This window comes from Octopus bimaculoides, chromosome 12 (genome assembly GCF_046866305.1).
Source record: "Octopus bimaculoides isolate indiv1 chromosome 12, ASM4686630v1, whole genome shotgun sequence".
NCBI lineage: Eukaryota > Metazoa > Mollusca > Cephalopoda > Octopoda > Octopodidae > Octopus > Octopus bimaculoides.
Window position 1 is genome coordinate 67,451,422 of NC_142939.1, and position 20,099 is coordinate 67,471,520.

General features: G+C 35.6%; 1 protein-coding gene across 8 annotated transcripts in view; it reads left to right on the plus strand.

The window, feature by feature from the left end:
- Positions 1-20,099, plus strand: part of LOC106884484 (uncharacterized) — a 249,654-nt gene that overhangs the window by 120,144 nt on the left and 109,411 nt on the right. For 2 of the 8 annotated variants that reach the window (XM_089361258.1, XM_089361259.1), the window contains one exon: positions 2,277-2,355. The exons of the other annotated variants lie outside the window; for them this stretch is intronic. The gene's annotated coding sequence lies outside the window, so the exon portion shown is untranslated. The remainder of the gene's footprint in view (positions 1-2,276; positions 2,356-20,099) is intronic. 8 annotated transcript variants of the gene reach the window in all.

Genomic DNA, 20,099 nt, shown 5'->3' on the forward strand with positions numbered 1-20,099 from the left:
CATAAATTATAATGTTAGAACCCATTTCCTATCAGAATGAGGATTAATCACATGTGAAATATATTTAAAATTTGTGCAAGAGAACCAATAATGGTACACCATCAAGAGGTTTACATAATTTTTAATGTTTGTGTGGCATAATAGTAAAACAAAGATTAAGAAAAATAATTTGTTGGCAAATGGCAGGAAATATGTAATATAAATCTAATCTATTTATTGATTGATAGTAGATCTGTGGATATAATCTGATATATTTATAATGATCAACTTGATTAATTAGTAATATCTTTTGAATTATAGCCCTATTTTTGTACATTTGTTTTTTCAATTCAGATCTGCTTGGAAAATTGATTCTGTCACCATTTCTTTTTTGTTCTTAGTTTCTGTTTGCCATTGTTTAGTCCCAGATTCATGATCAGAGATGTTTTGGCCATGATCATCTCATTTTTTATCCAGACTATGTTATCTAATGTAACTTTCATTTTTAAAGACAGTTGATATCTCTCTCTCATGTGTGCGGTTGTTAAGTAAGACGACTTTCAGTTGACTACATTACAAAAGTAAAGAAATATGTATGATGATAATTACAATCCTTTCTAATTTTGGCACAAGACCTGCAATTTTGAGGGGAACCCCAGTACTTGACTGTAACTTATTTTATTGACCCTGAAAGGATGCAATGCAAAGTTGGCTTCTGCAGAATTTGCACTCAGAATGTAAAGAGCCGGTAGAAATGTTTTTAAGCATTTTATCTCTTGTGCTAATGATTCTGCCAGCTTGCCATAATAATAATAATAATAATAATAATAATAATAATAATAATAATAATAATGATGATGATAATGTCATTAACAGGTGGACTTCCTATTTGACAAGATGGTGACTATAATTTGATGTAACCAATCTACTATATTTACGTAGTAAATCTTGCATTTTATAAACATAATTCACTAATTATTTATTAGGCTGAGTGAACAGAGGTCTTTATCCAGCACACTACACCCTAAATACATGCTTTTAACAAGGATACCTCCTACCTACTTATGATCAATCATTGCTGTTACACTTTATTAACATCACCAGGAAGTCTCCATATTTCTTCACCTTCTTATATTTATTTTTGCAGTCACCACATGGAAAAGATTATTTTTTATTTTAGCACATGTTGAAGTTCCAGATGATATTTCCTTCTATTTATACTTTAGACTATGCAGTTCCATCTTCTTAGAAAGATACAAAATATTTCAAGTCTGTGATAAAACCAACAGACATTTGGTACTTGGCACATTAACAGTTCCAGCTCATTGAAATATTTTTTTATTTATAGTGAAACTGATCTAAATATTGCTTTGGTAAAGTTTGGTTTATCAGCTGTTGGAATATTTATTTATCCTCAAATCAACATTAATCCACCAGACTTACAGTCAAAACAATTCTAGTTGTGACCATCCTGTCATGAAAAAAATTCAGGCCTTGTGCTTGGAGTAAACCAAATTATTATTATTAAGGTGGTGAATGGCAGTGAGCTGGCTGAATGGTTAGCACTCAGGACGAAATGCTTAGCAACATTTTTCTGACTTTACATTCTGAGTTCAAATTCCATCAAAATAGACTTAGTCTTTCATTTCTTCTGGGTTGATAAAATGAGTGCCAATTGGGCACGGTGTTTGATGTAATTGACTAGCTTTCTCCTATAAAATTGCTGGCCTTGTGTCAAATTTTAAAACTGTTATTATTATTATTATTATTTGTCTTTTTATGGTTTTTATGGTGCAAATAGTATCAGACAGAAAACGACTAAAAATGTCTGAGGCTTTCTGTCATATTTTTTGGATATAAGTTTGTTTAGTTTTTGTTTTTTTTTGTTTTTGGCTTTAGGTAAATGGTTAGATTAATGACATTGGTTGTGGTGATTTACACAACGAAGACTTCTTTTCCTGTTTCCCGTTTGCCTTTCAACCATTTGTGTGGTTGGGAGGAGAGATAAATTGGAGGAAAGATAGAGGAAGTAGTTTGATATTTGGAAATTACTTCCGTTGTTGTTGTTGCCAGCCTGGGAACCTTGGTTTTAGGTTAACAGCTACACACTGGAATTGGCTATGGAACTTGTGTGAAATCAGTGTGTTTGTGGTGGGGTGAGGTAAACCTGGTTTTTGGTGTATTACAAATACTTTTTAAGGAAATTTATCATTATTATAACTTGGAAGATGTTAGACAGAAGTGTTAAATGATTCAATTTTGGTCTGAATATTTCTCTATTTTGGTTATTTTTTTAGATTGCATTTATCAGTCTTTTACCTCAGACCAACCAGCTTGTTCTAATGGTGGGATTTGAATAAAGTGTGAAATCTCATTGTAAGCTTTTCAAATATTTTTTTTTTTATTCAGTCTAACCCTACAAAACAACTGTTGTTATTATTCTAGGCCAGGGTTAGCTGGTTCCTGTTAAGTAGCAAACAAGACATATACCAATTTAGAACTTGCTATAAAGACATCAAAACATTTATTTGCATTTTGGCTTCATCTATGAACAAATGGTGACCTGTAGACTATTCAACTGCTGATAAATTCTGTGTTATTTCATTACTTGCATTTGATGTGAAGTTTATAAGAGGACCATGTTTACTTTGTTTAAGTAGGTGATGGGTTAGCATGTCCTGCCTTCAAGCTGAATGTCAACATCTTATCCATTGGGTCATAGTGACCTTTCACTCCTGTGTGTTTCATGAAGCAGGAGCATCAGGTGCATTTTAAACCAGCAGCTGTAAAATTTATGTCTTTGATATACAATTATGCTTCTAAACCATTTACATTTGAAAATTCCACATCTGTATCTCAAATTTTTTATTTCATTACTATCTTAAGTGGTTAATTAGTAGTAATTAAAAGAATTAATCTCTAATGAACAACAGCTAAAAGATTCTATGAAATATAGTTTATCCAGTATTTTTGTATTCTTTTCTACTCTAGGGACAAGGCCTGAAATTTTGGGGGAGGGGGCCAGTTGATTAGATTAACTCCAGTATGCAACTGGTACTTAATTTATTGACCCCGAAAGAATGAAAGGCAAAGTTGACATCGGCGGAATTTGAACTCAGAACATAAAGACAGACGAAACACCGCTAAGCATTTCGCCTGGTGTGCTAACGATTCTGGCAGCTTGCAGCCTCCCAGTATTTTTGTATTAAAGAAGACATTAGATAACTGTCAAACCCTCTTCTTTTGCTAATTTATTTTTTTTTTCATTGACAATAATCCAATAATTGGTTTTGTTTGTTATCGTGTTGTTATCATGCTTTTAGTCAAAAGCTGAAGTCCAATGTTTTCTGAAGCAAGAACTTTTGATGAATTGTGTTAGAACAAGTGGAGTAAGCTGTAAGAATTTATCTTCAGACTGTTGATTCTGTTAAATGAATCCTAATGTGTTATGTTAGCAGCAATGATACCAACACCCAAGTCATTCTGAGTGGTTGTCAGAAGTTTAAGGGACAACTTTGTTTCTGGAGACTTATGAACATACAAGTCTCTCTCTCCCTCCTCTTGCCATTCCCATCTTCCATACCGTCCCAGCTGTTTTGGTAAGCACTGATTCCTCTTGGAATGGTTTGTTTATTAAGCAATTTGATATATCCCATTATAGTTTAACTGTGACAGTGAGCAGAAGAAATATCTGAAAAGACTTGGCCATGTTGGAAAGATTTTCTAAACAGTTTAATAATTTGTATTATTAGCAAACAATAGTTTTTGTTGTTTAACCTTGAGTCAGTCTTGATTGAGTAGATCTATCATCTAGGACATTCCAAGTATGACCACACTATCTAGGAGTATCTAGGCAGGCTTTCATCATCTAAAGTATCCATTACCTTCTTTTAAGAGGTGAAGTGTTATTTGAGGAGGATATGACTGCTATTTCTACCATATCTCTTGTTTAGTATTGCATGTTGAGGAAATTGTTGATTATTTTTATATGTTTCAAGGATGGCAGTTAATTCTTCCTTACTACATCTTGTCTGTTAATAATTATCTCTTCCTTCCTTTTTACCAGTGGTTCTCAACCATTCTTAATCTCTGGACCCCTTTGATTCCTATTTCACTTGGTCGGACCCTCATAGTCAGTCTATGTATAAAAAAAATCCTATTATATTTATATAATTAAATATTATAAGGAATTGTATTAAAAAATGGTGAAAATATCTTGTGTATTTTAGAAATATTAACCTATTTCTTGCAGACACAGTTTGAAAAATGTCATCTTACATGGACCCCCAAGGGTCACATGGACCCCCAAGGGTCACATGGACCCCGATTGAGAACTACTGACGTAAATAATTGACTCCACTATTTCTCCAAGCTGTTATCTCCCATAATCCTATCTTCAACTAGAGAAACAACAAAGAAACATCAGATTATTATTATGAGCATGAACGGTGGATAGAATTCCCAGAATGTTAGAAGGCATAAGAGCTGGCAGTGTTTACTTTTAAGTTCCAGTCTCATCAATGTCATTTTATGTTTCAATATTGTAAAATCAATAAAATATCAATTTAGAAAAGGGTCAAAGTCCTGAATATAAAAAGTTTCAAAATCATTATTTTAAAGTGGCAGCACTGTTTCGTTTATTGATCTTCTGATTTCCAATTCCTCTGGAATCGATAAAATAGATACCAATCACTTAATAGATTCAATTCAATCAATATTTAACCAATATAAAAAAAACCTCTCTCCTCACCCCCAGAAACTGATAATTGTTTAATTATCTTCCAGTCTCGTTTAACCAATTCATGGTGACAGCTGTTAAATGATGGTGGTGATATTTTTCTTCACAAATTTATCATTTGTGTGTGTATTTTAATATTTCCTTCTCCACATTTCATTATTATCTTATAAAGAAATACTGTATTCCTAAACTAAAAGCCAAGTCAATATATATCTATCTTTAATGAGAAGTCAGTGGAAATATATTTCTCATAATCATTTTATTGAAATTTTAACCTAGATGTAGACATTGTTGGTATACCCTACATTATTATTTCATAAATAAAGTTAGAATATTGGACTTTCAATTTTCTTCATGGTTATTTTATGTACACTGTTTTACAATATGAAGGTTTTGAACAATGACTTATTTTTATCAGAATATTGTGTTTTTTGAATTGTTTTGAGTAGGTTTAACATGTTCAGCAAAGGGAAAACTGGGGGTATAACATGAGTCTTTCCCATTGGTATAAATATGATATATGGTGACTGAAACCTCTTTCCAACCTTGGCTTGATTAAAGCTTACTCCTTACTCGAATATATTTGATATTTTCTGGAAATTGGGTTTCTGCATCAAGATTCATAAATGATTTATTAATCCCAAGTTAACAGATAGAATAGTTGGATTAAAGTTACAATATTTGGCCACCAAGACATATGAGACGAAATCAATTGTTCGCATTGATTTAGAACTGTTTGAAGCTGAAAATATTAAAATTAGTTCTTATTTTTAGAGATAGATGTCAGCTCCATACAAAGATTTATCTGTTACTCTGAGATTTTTCTATCTTATCTGATGTTCGAATATATTTCAATGCTTTGCTTTGTCTTCTATAGACTCTACGTATATTTCATTGATACAACTGCCAACCGAGTGACTTGGCAATGCCTTTAGCATTGTAAATCTTTTATTTATTAGATTTGTTGACCTGTGTGTGTGTGTGTGTGTGTGTGTGTGTGTGTGTGAGTGTGTGTGTGAGAGAGAGAGAGAGAGAGTGTGAGTGAGTATGTACATATATATTGGGTTGGTGCATAATTGTGGGGTTTTTTTTCAATAAATTTTATTCAACAAAAACAATAACAACATGTAACAAAACCATCTTTAAATGATTGTTCTGGAGCATAGTCACCATCCACTTCAATTGCTGCTTCTCATTTGCTTGGCAGACGGTCAGACCGTTATTTAAAGTTGTTTTTGTTAAATATTGTTATTGTTTTTGTCGAACAAAATTTGCTGAAAAAACCCCACAATAATTATGCACCAACCCTATATATGCATGTGTGTGTATGCCCATATATGTATACATGTGTGCATATAAATGTGTGTGTGCACATGGTTAATTACTTAACCCTGCTATTTCCTGCTTGATACAAAGATTCTCTTTAATCTCTCCAATTTGTTGCCCAGGGCTGACTAAAAGCACTGATATTATCACTAATCTACCAGGCTGTTGTTACATGCTAGAAAATACCCTATCTTGGATCTTGAAAGTGCAAATGGAGAAATATCTGAAAGTAAAATACACAGAAACAATGACCGAAAATTCTTTGGTAACCTCCACTCCTGTCATGATTCTGATTCTTAGATATTGCAGTTGACAGTCTAGCTTAACCTGTGGTGTCAGAAAACCTAAGGATGACCTTGCATACCACCCACAACAAGATACTGCTGATTAGAGACAGTAAAGTACAGTTATCTTGATTGGTTGAGATATTTATTATGTCAGATATTTTGAGGAAAGTTCCGGTGTCAGCAGTTTTGTGTGGTTTCACTGTAAGACACATGAAAGATTTTTCTTTCTTTCAAAATGTTTGTAACCATTGGATTTTCTAGCTAGCCCCACCTCACTCCACCAAAATGTGTCACTATCAGTTTAGAAGTGAATTTATCTCAGCATAACTTGCCAGTTATTTTCACGGTTGCCTTAATTTTCTTGCTGGTTTTGTTAAATCTGATTCCATTTATTTGTCACTTATTAAAGAACCTGAAAAAAACAAAACAAAACAATATGAAAACAAATCTCCAAATCAAACCAATAAAACTTCAAAACCAAAGCAAAACCGTTCTATGTCATTGATATTATATATCTCTCTCTTTCTCCAGAGAGCTATCAATATTAAAGTTTATTCCTTTGTACATTAATTTGTTTGATTCTTTGTTTTTGAGAAAATAGCTTATTGAGACACTTTTAGCTCATCTTGATGTTTGAATAAACTGGAGTTAAAGTGAAGTGAAACGGTATTTATAATTCTGATGCCCATAACATTGATGGGTTGATGTCATTGAAACTGTAGCAATTACTGAACTGAAACTGAGATGAGTTTGAAGAATATAAAGAAGAAAAAAAATATAAAAGAATGGTTTTGGTATCATAATAGCAAACATCTGTTAGTTGTTTTGCTATGCATAGGTTCCCAGAGCATCAAGCTGTTTGTCGAATCATTTGGGCAGACATTTAAAAAGTAAAAGGAAAAGAAACAAGGAGACATAAAAAATAGGGTCTTGTTAAAATAATATGAAAAACATAGCAGTGGACCTTAACGGCATATTTATCTGCCATTGTCTACTTAAGCTTTTAAATTTTATGAACATAGGCAGTCCATTTTTAAGGTCTGAATCATTGACATGGTTTATCCAAGGAACTTCAGTAATGTTAAAACCTGGAATTTGATTCTCTGTCTGTCTGCCTGTCTGTCTGTCTGTCTGCCTATCTGTCTGTCTGTCTGCCTGCCTGCCTGCCTGCCTGTCTGTCTGTCTGTCTGTCTCTGTCTCTGTCTCTCTCTCTGTCTCTCTCTCTCTCTCACCTCCACCCCCACAATTCATTAAGGATCTTAAACAAGTTGCATTTTTTCTCCCCCCCCCCCCGCCTCATCTATCCTTTCTGTAGGCTCGAAACATTAAAGGCTTCTTCCATTTTTCCTCAGCATTAAACTTACTCTCCCCTGTTGTTCTTCTTTCATTTTGTCTTTTTTGTTTATGTATTTGTTGTATTTTTTTGTGCTTTTGGACCATATTTATCACTGGATAAAGCATTTTGATGATCTTACCTTAATGGAATAAGTAAACTCTCTCTTTATCTCTCTCTCTCTGTATATATATATATATATATATATATATATATATATATATAATAATAATAATAGTAATAACAATAATAATAATCTGTAAAATTGGTCTAAACTGTCTGCTTAGATCTGCTATCCCTCAATCATCAATGGCTCAAAACCATATTCCCAAACAGATTGTTGTTCTAATCCGTTCATTTGATTAGTTTTGGTTCTTTTGCATTTTTATTATAACCCTAACCCTAACCACCACCTTCATCGCCGCTGCCAACATCACTATCGGCAGATTTGTTGTAGCACATAAAACTGCAAATATGTTTTGTCATGAATTGGATTTAAAAAAATGTCCTCATTTCTATCTAATTTATAATGGAAATTTGACTCCTATTTCTAGCAGGGCCAGGGACCGTATGCAGACATCCTGGCTGTGTTATTGCTTAGATCCATGTCTATCCTGATTTGTTCCTTCGTGTTTTATGGCTATGAGATAGTAAGGGAGATTTGGTTGCTATTTCTAGCAGCATTTTGCTGTTCGCTTGTTTTCCCCTAGGGAAAATATTTTACATTTCAGAGAGCGTGACTGTTGTAAGGGAGATAACTCCGATCAACTTAATAGGTCGCTCTCTTTCTTGTGTGCGTAAAGAGAGGAAGAGAAAGTGTGTGTGTGAGAGAGAGAGAGAGTTCTGAATGAAACATTTTAATTGTAATTTAGCTCTAGTAATTTGATAATTAAAAATTATGAGGAAAAGCTGCGTGTCAAAAGGAGTTTTTATTTCTTTTTAACGTTGCTCAGATTATGTCCGTATTAACCTAATAAACTAACAACTGTCAACTTTACGTGGATCTTGCTTCGCCGGCCCCCCTCCCTCCGCAACGACTCGTATTCCCCAAAGTAGGGAAAGTTATTTAAAAAACCCCAACAAAAACACTTCCCATTGAGTATCAGAAGTGAAGGGGATTGTTATGACTGTTATCTTTTGGTTATGGAGAAGGTTATCTGAGACGTGTATATGGCAGGTTACCTGCTGGGGAAGGATCGCTTTCCGAAAGACATAAACACTATTATAAAACTAATTTACTTAAAATCTCTCTCTCTCTCTCTCTCTCTTTCTCTCTCTCTCTCTCTCTCTCTCTCTCTCTCTCTCTCTCTCTCTCTCTCTCTCTCTCTCTCTCTCTTTCATTCACACACACACAAATACACACGCACACACGCACACACACACACACAACCTCATATATGCACTTCCCTTTTGCTGGTTCAATGGTTTTGAACAAAAAGTGGATATTTGTTTAAAAAAAAAGAAAGTCTACAGTGATTCGTGGCATCAGACAAAATACTTTGTACTATTTAGTAACAGCTCCTTACATTCTAAGTTCAAATCCCAGCAGAGTTGTGTTTCGCCTACATTCCTCTGGGGTTGCTAAAGTAAAGTACTGATGTGAATGAAACTATATTAAAAAAATTTACATCTGGATGCTTCTTTCTTTCTTATTTTTTTACATCTCTTTTTCCATGTTAGCATGGGTTAGACGAATGTGTTATTGAGGCATTGTTTTCCAGCCAGATACCCTTCCTGATGCTACCACTTGTTTTTCAAGTAAGGGATCTCTCATTTCAGACAGCTTTGAAGGCTCGAAGCGAGCAGATTGTTTATTGACAGAAGTGACAACACCACTTGAAAGTTATGACTTGCATCTAAACGAGCGCAGATGTAAAGGAACACACACGCGCACACACTCACACACACACACACACACACACACTCACAAAGCTTCTTTTTAGATTATGTTTACCAAATATACTCACAAGGTTTTATTTGACCTAGAGTTATAGTAGAAGACACTTGCCTGACATACTGCATGTTGGGACTGGACCTGAAATCACATGGTCGGGAAGTGAACCTCTTTACTGTTTTGCTGAGGAAAGAAGTTTTATATACCAATCTGTTCTTTTGTTGAGGAATGTCATGTTTCTAACTATATTTTGCTGAGATGTGTCAAGTTTATTGAGGCAACGTGACTAGGAGAAGATATCAATTCTATTTTTTGGTAGACATTCAACATAGTTCCTGGAACAACCAGGGGATTTTATTTTATGGTGAAAGGGTTTATCACACAGTCATGTCTGCTTTTCCTAAATAAAAATTCCCATGACCGTTCAATGGGTCTGTGGGTCACCTCTAAAAACTTCCTCATTATGTAAGTGTATCATAGACAACAAACTAGTCTGGGGTAGCCTATCCCTCCCCTGGTTATGGTGGAAACCCATAAGGTAGGAGGAAACACACTAAGTGCACTGAAATCACTTTAAACAAAAATCAAACCTACTTACCTCGTCTACTTAACTATATTTCTTCCATGCCTTCTTCAGCCAAACCCTTCCTTAATCATTTTGAGAGTTGCCTTGCCTTTTAATTTTTTATATTTTAGTCAGACTTGATGACTTATTTGTTAGGTTGAGAGAAGTATCTATATTTTCTTTTTGTTTTTTGTTTAATTTTTTTTTAGACTCATGGTTGGGAGATCAAGATAAGGGGAGGGGTGAACTAATGAAGGAGCCTGCACATGGTTGCTATATATGGCAGCCAAATTCTCTTCAAACTATCTTATTTTCAACCAATATATCCAGAACTACATTGCATTCAGTACACTCTGTGAGGCCTGATGGACATATTTCATCATGGCACCAGCACTAGTGGAGTTGGCTTGTACTCCTTAGGAGTAAAGAGTCCCCACTGCTCTATGATATTCATTTGGTCAAGGCAGCATGACAGAGAAAGTGAATAGTAAATGAAGTCAGTATCAGAAAAACATGAATGAGTGGGGGAAAAAGATCAAAAGTATGATGGGGGGGGGGGGGTGAGAGGGCAATAGAGGAGGATGAGGAGGAGGGAAAGAATAGAAGTGGACAATGGTAAGAATAAATGATGGAAGGGTGTATCAAGTACAAACAAATCTAATGTAATCTCTTATACTTAAGTTTTGAACTGGATGACATTGGTAGAATTAGGCCCAATATCTTTCCCTGTTAAGCAGATGGTGGGGCAGGGAGGTGCAGTCAGCTAGGTAGGTTCAGTGGCATCCCTAGTTTTACACAAGCAGTACAGTTCAGTAATGGTTAAATATTTCAAAAGAAAAAGAATTTGTCTTTGCAGCTTTTTCAGAATAATACTTTGAGCTATAGGTTCAGACCCTTTGCTTTATGTAAGGATATTGGTCCACTCACCTGGCATTCCTGACCTAAAAGTCCACAGGTCTCTGATATTCAAGTGGTTAAAAAGTATCAGTGGAAGAATCATGATGTGAATGTGACCCTGACCCCTAAAGGCTGAAACACTTGCCTGAGGGGGTTTTCTCCTCTGAAGACCTTCTACTGTTCAGCTGTCTCTTGAGAGTTTCTTACCGATAGGAGAATGATCATCCAGATAGAAAAAGTAGTTGCTCTAATGTGTGAATGAAGTGTAAATGTTTAAAATTTCGGACATCTTTTTTCATACAAATAAAATTTAACAATTAAGGAGAAAAGCTGAGATATTTTCTGAAATGTTTCAAACAAATGTTAGTAATTCTATTATTTTTCCATTGATTGTCAGCAATATTTCTTCTACATTTGCTACATTCTTTGAACTCTGTGAGCAAGTGTTGTTAACCATTTTTATTTTGGGGAAAATATTGATTTCTAACTTAGGCACCATACCACTTTAGTATAAAATGAGGAGGTGGTGTAGCTAATAGAATTAACCCTCAGTATATTACAGTTATTTCATCAATGCTTCAGGGATGAAAGATAAAGTTGATCATGATGGGCTTCAAAGTCAGAATACAGATGGACAAGACTGAAGACAGCACAACATTTAACCTGTTTGTTCCATTGTATCTGCAAACTTGTTCTGCTTTATGGAAATGGAATATTATTAATGACATTAAATTTTGCCAGTCTCATTGTTGCACAACTTAAAGGCTTCCACAAGCTCTGAAGGAAGAACCTATTCTGGGAGCCATAAAGTAATTATTACAATGATTTTGTTTCCTGGTGTATAATGCAATAATAAACTAGCTTTAGGTGTAACCTTGTTTATGTTCGGTTCTTGTTGATTTGATCATCTTGGGACTTCTTACTACAAGTGTGCTTTTATATCGGATGAAATTATATATATGTGTGTGTGTGTGTGTGTGTGTGCACTCACACACACACACACACACACACACACACACTCTCTCTCTCTCTCTCTCTCTCTCTCTCTCTCTCTCACACACGTCCATGCATGCACACGCATACACACACTCTTGTGTATTTGATGCTGTCTATTGAAAATTAAACTCTTTTGCAAGGAAATGCAATATAAATAGAATTTGATTCCAGTCTTCTGATTTCCAGAGCACTTGTTACTTTCCACTTCGGTGCTCCACTTGTAGCAGAAATGGAAGTTGTTTTGTCTCTCTTCTCATCTGCTCTGCTTCCTTCCAGCTGTGATTAGAAACTGTGAGTATTGACTGGAAGTTTGGTACCGCATTGATTCCAGTATTGGGATTCTTGAGGAGACATATATTCTGGTGATGTGTTTTAGAGGTAAATGAGATGTGGCTAATTAACAGGGGGAGACCGAATTGATTATTTTTTTGTAAAAAAAAAAAAAAAAAGAAATAACTTCAATGTTTTCTGTCTTTTACAACTTTTCTCTGTGGATGACAAGAGAACTAGGATGATAGGAATGAAAGGGTGATGGAAGAGAGGTGGTGACTAGACAAGGGTTGTTGGTAAGGTGATTGAATAGAAAGATTACTGAGAGAGTGATAGAAGATTGACTAATGGAAAATGGAGAGTGAGAATGATTGGTGGCTACATGATGGTTGAGTGATAGGAGAGAGAGGGGAAGAAAGATGAAGAGAGAGAATGATGGATGTCCATAGTGACTGATAGAGGAAGAAGTGAGAGAGAGAGAGAGAGAGAGAGAGAGAGAGAGAGAGAGAGAGAGAGAGAGAGAGAGAGAGTAATTGAAGAAGGATTAATAAGGAACAAATTCAGTTGGATGGTGTTAAGGTGGGGATTAAAAGACCCAATATGTCACTGTCTCTACACATGTGGTATGATTGGAAACTGAGTGTTAGAAGCAAAATGGACAGAGATACACCCAAAATTCTATCATCATATTTATGTCTGTGTTTACAGTGGTTGCTTGGGTTGGCTGGGTGTATTCCAACACAGTATTTTGTCACTTGTAGTGACCTCTTTGTCCTCTTCATTCAGAGGACTGAGTCTTCACCACTTCATTTCATCTTTTCTCCCATTCTCCCTACTTTATGGATGCAGTTTTGTGATTAATTCGTCTTTATGCAGCTGTTATCTTCCATGCGTATGTCACTGACCCATTCCCCTCCATGCAGTTGTCTCTGTTGCAACCTACAGCTGATTCCTCTTACATCCACTTCTTCTTTCAACTTATTTCTACTCCATCGTCCATGCACATTAACATTACAGATCCACTGAAGCATACTTGCTTCATTTCTTACTAGTATTTGCAAATCTTCCGCATTCAAGGCCCATATCTGGCTACCATGTAGTGCCAAATTTTGTATACAAGCATCATGCAATCTACCCTTTATGCATCTTCTATGCTGGTATGTGTTGGATGGTTTGACAGGATCTGATAGGTGGGGGGTGGGGCCGACCACACTCCTCTGTCTGCTCTCTACAACTGGATGCCCTTCCAAATGTTGATGACCTTACAGAGTGCACTGGGTGCCTTTTTTGTTGCACCAGTTATATTACAGAGAGAGAGAGAGAGCAGTGAATAATTCTGAATGCTATTATTGAATTTTCAAAACTGATGTCGTAAAATGTCTTTACGTTAAGTTTTCATTTTAAGTCCGCTTTAAGTTATTCATATCCACTTATCTATATAATTCTCTCCTTACATGACATACGAGTTTGTTTGTTTGGCAGGGTCTGTGACCTCCACCATTTTGATATAAACTTTGAAAAAATTGTCAGAATATTCCAAATACCTAAATGCATTCTATTTTTATAGCCTATTGCTGTCATGGACTCTACAAGCCAACAGCTGAAAGATCTTGCTAAGCATTTTAGAAAAAGAAAAGTTGATATTTTGACAGCAATATTTTCCCTTTTTCTGGTTTATGTTTTAGTTGTTCTTCAAAATAAGTTCCTCTAACTTTGAGAAACTTTTGAAGGTATTGAGAAAAGATTTCTGAATAATTAAGCAATTTTCATTAATTCGTTCAGTGATATTGTTTTTTTATTATTGTTTTAGTTGTGTGTGTGTGTGTGTGTGTGTGTGTGTGTGTGTGTGTGTGATTTTTATTACTGTTACATTAGTTTGATGTGTTATATATTTGGCTCTGTGTATTTTATCAGGAATCCCATCTTGTGTAAACATTGAAATATTTCCCTCAACCTGACTTAACCAAGATGGTGCTAAACCAAGTGTGAGGTGAAGGAAGAGGAAAGAGAAAACTGTAGATGAAAGCATAGCATACCCATCTCCCTCTGCTGTTTTTGATTGAATGAAGTGTTTCCTGTAAACATTCTTAATGAAATGCTTCAGGTTTGGGATTAGTTGCCAGCTACCAGGAAGATTCGAAATTATGTCAGCATTATGAGGGAGGCAATGTAGCTTTTATTCTGTCTGTTTATTTTTTACTCTCAATGCACAAAATAAAACAGATTAAAAAAAAAAAAGCATAAATTTACTAAATAAACATTTCCCTGATGCACAGAGTGTATATTGAAATTTCTAATGGTGATGGCCATCATTGGAAACTGGAGACAGTTTGGAGATGTTTGCTTACTGCAAAAAAAAAAAAAAGAAAATGCGGAATTATTTAGAGAACAATAAATCTTTATTATTGTAACTTAGTTAAAATTACAGGAATGTTAGGTCCTTTTAAAAAGTCAAATGACATTTTAGGCCCTGAAATAATTAACAGCCACAAATTTCTTTTCTATAATAAGCATTTAGCTTATGAGCACAGGTGTGTGTGAGAGAGGGAGAGAGAGAGAGAGAGAGAGAGAGAGAATTCATTTATACTGTAAAGTGGATGGTGTTAAAAAGGCATCCAGCCGTAGAAACCATGCCAAAGCAGACATGATGCAATCCTTGGATGTATTGGATCCTGTAAAACTATCCAACCCATGCCAGCATGGAACATGGACGTTAAGTGATGATTACATATGCAGGTGCGTGCACACACAACACGCGTGTGGGTTTGCATACATACACAAGTGAAGGGGTTAAATGTTAAATAAGGAAAATAATTTAATCCTTAACCCTTTGCTTTAAATAAATAATTAGATCCAATCCACTGACTCATTCATCCAATAGGGTACATAATTAACCCAATTGTCCCGCCTCACATTAAGATGGTGGCCTTTTCTGACAGCTGCTGCTTTATATGTCAGCTTAATCTGATTACCTGTTTGTAAGGGCTTACTTCATGATGATGATTATTATGATGATGATGATGATGATGATATGGATGATGGTGGTCTGGACAGTATTGTTATAGTACTTCATTTCTTTCTTTCTTCAATGTCACCGCATCACTCTCTCTCTCTCTCTCTCTCTCTCTCTCTCTCACACACACACCCACACACATGTGCACAATTACAACGAAATCCAGTGGCAAATATGATTTCTTACTTCTAATTTCAAATCTCTCTCTCTTCACACACACACACACACACACACACACACACACACACACACACACACACGAATGTGTGTGTGTGTATTAAAATAAAGTTCCCATATTATTTTAAAGTAAGTTTAAGAATTACAACTGAACATTTACTGATGGGGTGCTATGTATTGATATCAACTCTAGGACCTCGTGTCTCTGAAGCAGATTCCTTAACCACACAGCCATGTCTACACCTAGAACACTTAGAGCCAGGCTAAGTGAGAGGGAATGCCCCCCCCCCCCATTGCAGTGTGTTGCAATGCATTGCTGCATTCACTATCTCTTGCTTTATTCCTTAGTCCTCTTGGGCAGCCTGTTGAGGCAGGGTATCAATCAGTTTCCATCTCTGTGAGATTCTGTCTCATGCCACATGTTGTCACCATGTGGCATGTGGTCGACACATGAGCTGTCATCCCAGCCAGACCCTCCTTGATGAGGACATAGAAAGCAGGGCCTAACTTGGGAAATCAAGCAACATGGCCAAACAGTCTGAGGTGAGACTATTATAACCACACACACACACACACACACACACACACACACACACACACACACACACACACACACACACACACACACACACACACACACACACACACACACACACACACACACACACACACACACACACACACACACACACACACACACACACACACACACACATACTGCATATATTTGTATGTGTATATATATGTATATACATTTACATTATATATGAGAGATGTGCTATGTGGCTTAAATGATATAATAATAATAATAATAATAATAATAATAATAATAAAAGGACTCAAAGCAGAGACTGAATGATTTTTAATTGCAGCACAAAACCAAAGACTCCTCACCAGAAATTACCAAAAATTTGTAATGAAAAGAAACATAACAAGTAACTGCAGAATATGTGGAGATGGACAAGAAACAATAAATCATATTATCTCTGGTTGCCCAGTCCTGGATAAGAAGGAGTATATTCACAGACACGACAGAGTTGGGACCTACATACACTGGAAGCTATGCCAACACTATGGAATAACAGAAAAAAGATGGTATAAGCACACGCCAGAAAAGGTCACAGAAAGCGAGAAAACAACCATACTCTGGGGTATGCCAATATATACAGATAGAGAAATTAAGGCCAATAGACCAGATATAGTTGTCAGAGATGATGAAGGAAAAAAATGCTTTCTAATTGATGTATTAATACCAGCAGATGACAACATTTCTCTAAAAGAAATGGAGAAACTTTCAAAATGCAAAGACCTGGAAAAAGAGGTAGCTTGAATGTGGAATCTAAAAACAGAAACAATTCCTATCATAGTAGGCACATTAGGTATGATAAAAAAATATTCAGACAAATACATAACAAAAACACCAGGACTTACAAATATATACAACATACAGAAAATTGCATTACTGGGCACTGCACACATCCTACGCAAAACATATTCAATACAGTAACCATAAGAGCATCACAGCAAACCACAGCACATACCCAAGACACACAGAGCTGCGCTCGGTAGTGAAGTGAAAGCATGTTATAAAAATAAGACTACTGAATAATAATAATAATAATAATAATAATTCTCTGCATCTTTTAATGAGTGGAGAGTTGTAATTGCTAATTGTTACTCCCTAACATCCCTATCGCTCCTGGCACCCTTGCTACCATCTTCACCACCATTTTGTCTTCATTATGCCACCGTCGCCACCACCACTGCTGATAGCAACATTTTTACCATTTATTTTCTGTAGTTGAAACTGTTGATTCTGAAAGTAAGCTGTCTAATCTTAATTTCCTCACGCATAAAACATATTTCTTATTAGAAGAAAATCTCTTGCTCTCTCTCTCTCTCTCTCTCTCTCTCTCTCATTACTTCCCTTCCCCTTCACCCTTCATTACATAGTCTACAGATTTCTAGATTGAGACTGAGCCAGTATCACATACTTCATTAACAAACCTTGACCTTCCTCCTCACTCTGTTTTCTGCCACTATTCAGTGTTGGGACATATTTATTTATCTGGCAAATACCAAAGGACAGTCATCATGGTTCTCTGTTAAAGAGATTCTTCTACTTAAACTAGTGAACTTTAAGCATAACAGTTTTTATTAATTTTTTTTTTTTCCCGTTTTTCATTCATTCAATTATTCATTCATAAATTTCTCCACTTCCTCACATGTTTTATATACACTTGTTTTATATATACTTCACCATTTATCTTATACATGCTAACAGAGTTCAAGTTAAGGAATTCAAAATTATGGACTTTGTACTTTGGGAAACTATCTTGAGCAGTAAGTGCATAATATTGAATTCCTCTACTTGGAAGATCACAATAAAGTCTTCTGGATTATCATATTGAGTACTCTCTCTTTCTGTCTGTACAAACTATTACGACTAACGTGCATGTGTGTGTGCATGCCCGCGCATACACGTGCTAAATTACTCCCAAATGGTATAATAGGTTTCTCAAAACTTCATTTTGCTGCCAACATAGCAAGATATACCAAAGTTTTGTTGATTTATATTTCCATCTATATCTCTCTCTCTCTCTCTCTCTCTCTCTCTCTCTCTCTCTCTCTCTCTCTCTCTCTCTCTCTATCTATCTATCTCCCTCTCCCTCTCTCTCTCTCTCTCTCTCTCGCACATTTGTTATATTTTAGTTATTTCAGTCTTTGGACAGTGGTCAAGGGACTACTTTGAAGGGTTTAGTTGAACAAATTCACCTCTGTACATATTCTTAACTTCCATACTTATGCTGAAAGTTACTGGGACACAAACAAACCAGCATTGGTTGTCAAGCAGTCAGTGTGGGATAAACACAAAGGCACACATATATGACAAGCTTCCACACAATTTTCATCTACCAAATTCATTCACAAGGCTAGGGCTGCTGTAGAAGACGCTTTCCCAAGGTGACGTCCAAGGTGCCACACGGTGGGACTGAACTCAAAACAGCATAAGCCTCTTAACCACACAGCCATGCCTGTGCTAATATCTATCTATTTATCTATCTATCTATCTATCTATATATATATATATATATATATATATATATATATACACACACACACACATATATATATATATATATATATATATATATATATATATATATATATATCTCACTGTATTGATCAGACTATCAGATGTTGTTATACACTACTAGTCACTGTGTGATTCCTCACTTTGTTTCAGCTTTTGATTGATTCCTTGTCCTGCTGGCTAGATGTGTAGGCCAATATTACAGCTGATCTTGCCAATTGGTTTCATGTGAAATTATATAATGGTGTGTTAGGCAACAAACCAGTTATATAATATTCACTCGTCAGAGATAGCCAACATGGAAGGGGAAATGGCAACCTATACACAAGGAGTATATACATATATGTATATAATTTGTTCATTACTATTTACATCCATAATTTTGAGGAAACTACCTCATGCTTAAGCAATATTACTGGCATCTCTGTGTGGATAATCTGTTAGTTCTGTATGACATATGCAGACTTATTCTGTACCTCAGTTCTACAGAACTTATTGCATTCATTTGAAATGTAATAACAAACACAGGTCATTGTTAACCAAAAGTCACATGAGAAGCTGTTATGTGGCTTTAGAAAAACCTCCTACTGTTAACAGTATATGCATGCAAACACACTGCAGATTCTAGTATACAAGGAACGTGGCTTGTGTGATAAGCTGTTTTGTTTGGTGTCAATCTTACCGTTTTTGTATTTGACTCCCTATAGTAGACTGGAAGCATAACAGCAGAACAATTCTCTGAGAGAGTAGGAACAGGGTTGGAATAAGAAAGGGAAAAAAAAGAAGAAAAACAAGAAAAAGAAAAAAGGAAATTTGTGAAAATTGTGATAATCCTTATCTCTTGAGATAACAAGTTTGTCAGTTTGTGGGAGGAGATACCTTTTGGTGGTGGCCGGGAAGAGCTGAACATATATACATAGATGTATGGATGACAAAGCTGTTCTCCTAAATTCATTATTTTCAAAATTTATGGAAACAAAGGCAATGGATTTTAGCAAAAATATGGTTATGAAATGGTTAATGAATCAGTAAAATAAAGCCTTGGAAATTTGGAAAACAAATGTGACTGGTTTGGGGTGGGTGGGGGTTTGCATTGCTGCTGATTATTTCTGGGTTTCTAAATGTCTTGTGGCTTAGTGGTTAGGGTATTTGACCCATGTAAAGTCATGAATTTGATTTCCAGTGGTGAGTTGTATCCTTGAGCAAGGCACTTTATATTGTGTTGCTCCAATCCACTCAGCTGGCAAAAATGAGTTGTACCTGTATTTCAAAGGTCACATTTTGTGTCATGCTGAATCTCCATGAGGACTACATTAAAGGTATGTGTGTTTGTGGAGTGCATGTTAATTTTACAAGCAGGCTGTTCCATTGATTGAATTGAATCAACTGCGACACTTCTTGTTGTAATTGAAGAAGTGACAGTTTTTTTTCCTTTCTTTCTAAATATCTACCACAGACCAAATCTGATGACAATTTCTAATATTATAGTGCAATCTGTCATTTCTTAGCGGTAGTCACCAGGTTAACGTT